This window comes from Pinus tabuliformis, chromosome 3_2 (assembly GCF_031772625.1).
Source record: "Pinus tabuliformis cultivar Carrire ecotype Pingquan chromosome 3_2, CPIR1, whole genome shotgun sequence".
NCBI classification, from domain to species: domain Eukaryota; kingdom Viridiplantae; phylum Streptophyta; class Pinopsida; order Pinales; family Pinaceae; genus Pinus; species Pinus tabuliformis.
The window spans coordinates 573,681,911-573,684,806 of record NC_142302.1 but is presented as its reverse complement, the minus strand read 5'-3'; the positions used below and the strand labels follow the sequence as shown (position 1 = coordinate 573,684,806).

The window sequence follows — 2,896 nt, the reverse complement described above, 5'->3', positions numbered from 1 at the left end:
TTAGTCACCATTTTACAATGAGGTATATTACTTTGTTTCTTCCTAAATGTTTTACAATGAGATATGAGGTATTTACCAACATAGATCAGTCTTAAATACGGATCTAATATGAGCCTAGAGATATCAAATTTCTTCATACGCAAACTCCTTTAGAGTGAAAATACAATGTGTAATTTTGGATTGTTTAAATTGTATTTTTAAATGCTATATCGAGTATATATAGGACCAAATAAACATTTTAACCATAAAAAAAAATATTATTTTCATGATATATAAATAAATTTTTTATTATAGCTAACATTAGTTTTTCTACCTAGAACATAATTTATTTTTATTTTAAAGAGGCATGTGTCAACTCCACCAGAGGAGGGAAAGACTTACACATTCTCGTGACTGGAAAAATAAACCTCTAAGCTCAATAAATTATGGTGTTTCGAAAAACTCATTTTATATTTTACAATATATTCTTACCTTGCTTCTTCCTCTTCATTTTACAATGAGGTATGTAGTTACCTTGTTTCTTATCCATGGAATAGAGGAACTCATAAGTAGAAAATTTGTGTCACGTTTTAGTTCCCTTTTCATTAATAAGAACTTCACCTTTGAGCTAACGATTCTTTTATCACCTTCAGACTCATTTTTTTCAATTCTGTGTTTGTCACAGAAGACGTTGAAGAGCTTTTAATGGGAAAATGATGAACGTCACCTTCAAGGTAACGGTTTCACAATTCCATCTTCATCACAAAAGAACTTCGAATAGCTTTTGCTTCTTTCAACTAACAATTAATGAAAAAGATAAGGAAACTTGCGATGAAACGAGATACGATGAAAGTTATCTTTCACGTAATGATTTATGAAAAGGATATGATAATCTGCCATGAAAGGCACCTTTCAATGATCTACTGGTGAGAAATAATGGAACACTTGATACGTTTCCGCCTACCGATTGGTGAGAACATTATGATACCTCATATCAGAATTCGAGATTTATGAAAGTGATATGGAAAAATTTGCCATGAAAATCACCTTACGTACCGACCCGTAGGAGTTATGGGACATTATAATAACTTTCTATCCACATATCGGTGAGAAATGTTGTGACAAATAAATACAGTCGTTATCCTCCTATTTATTAGGATACCAAATCCGTGAGAAAGGTAGGTGGTCGGGCATTTGTCGATATTAGGGTTTTGTTTTGACCTGTTTTCATTATGTATTTCACTGATGCAATATTTATGGTTCTAAATGATGGGCCATTAGTAATTCCCTCATCTCGAAGTTGATCGTCGACCATTCCTTCATCACCTACCATTCGTAATTCCCTCATCTCGAAGTTGATCGTCGACCATCCCTTCATCACTTGCAGCTAAAGTAAGGCAGTTCCTATTTCCACCTCCATAGCAAAGTTAATGCTATGGAGGTACACCCTCTGACAGCGGCAGCACTGTAACGAGAGTTTGAATGCATGTTTTGGACCCATATCCATGCATGATACCATGACCTATGTACATGCATTTTCTGGCAGCTCCGTCACTCCAACTCCGGGAGGCTCCACGGTTCAGCGTAATCAATGCAATGAATTCGAATTCAAATTTGAATTCAAGCGCCCAAAATTCAGCGCTCATCCATATTTCAGCAACCACATTCGAATTCCTTCAGAATAGCAGTCTCCAACACATGAGAAAATCCACCGGCAGGCCGGTTTGGGCAGTCGGGCCGATCCTACCCTCTTCGTTGCTCTCTTTGTCTCCTTCAAATACAATGGTTGATTCGAATTTTCTACAGCGGGGCAAGCAGGCAGAGGTAAAGTCTGCAAGGGAATGCTTGCAGTGGCTTGATTCACAGGCGCCGTCCACAGTGCTATACGTTTCGTTCGGAACTCAGAATTGCATATCGTTGTCAAACATGAGGGCGCTAGCTCTGGGGCTAGAATCGAGCCAACAGCCTTTTATTTGGGTCGTCAGGCCTCCGCTGGAGGCCCCGCTCAATTCAGAGTTCTCGACAGAGTTTCCTCCGGAGGGATTTGAAGAGCGAGTGAAGGAAAAGAAAGCAGGATTGCTTATCAGAAAATGGGCGCCTCAGCTGCTAATCCTGTCCCATCCTTCAACCGGAGGGTTCCTTAGTCACTGTGGATGGAATTCGGTGCTGGAGAGCCTAAGCCGAGGAGTGCCCATCATCGGATGGCCCATAGCAGCCGACCAGTTCGCGAATTCGAAGCTGCTGGAGGAGGAAGTTGGGGTGTGCATCGAGATGTGGAGGGGCAAAGAGGGAGAGCTGAAACTCGAGACGGTGGAAAGAAGAGTAGGAATGTTGATGAAGGAAGAAAATGGCAATCGAGTGAGACAGAGAGCCAGGGAGATGAGCGATGCGGCTTTGAAGGCAGTGAGTGAAGATAAAGACGGAGGGAAGAAAGGGTCATCTGTGTGTGCTGTGGATGACATGATAAGAGAGCTTACAATAGGATACCAGGCCTAGAGTTGTGTTGTGTATGTAACCCGTCTTCCTCGTTCAGTGCTAGATTTGCATTTTAGCAGAAATTGAATCATAAAGATTATGTGTCTCACAAAAAATATACAGTATGGAATGCTCCTGAGGCCCTTTCCAACTTGTGACAGATCTGATGTTAAATTTGCACCCTGCTAAAGAGTAACTAAAATGTTTCAATTTCTATGATCTGTATCGGAATTTGATGAGACCTATGTGTAGTGCAATTCAAGTTGTGTGATCTGTGTAAGAATTAGAGGAAACCAAATAACTTTAGTAACTAGATCTCTGTCCGAATTAGATGAATGCAAAGTGGGCCTTGTAAGAATCCAATAAATTTTATTTGGGTTTGTTTTAGGCAGTGGCGTTTGACAAGAAATTTTATTTATTTTTGCTTGCGTTTGCTTTAGGT

The 2,896-nt window shown here is 39.9% G+C and overlaps 1 pseudogene; it reads left to right on the top strand.

Moving 5' to 3' along the window:
• Positions 1–1,509: 1,509 nt before the first annotated feature.
• Positions 1,510–2,475, top strand: LOC149181831 (UDP-glycosyltransferase 92A1 pseudogene; annotated as a pseudogene).
• Positions 2,476–2,896: the final 421 nt, after the last annotated feature.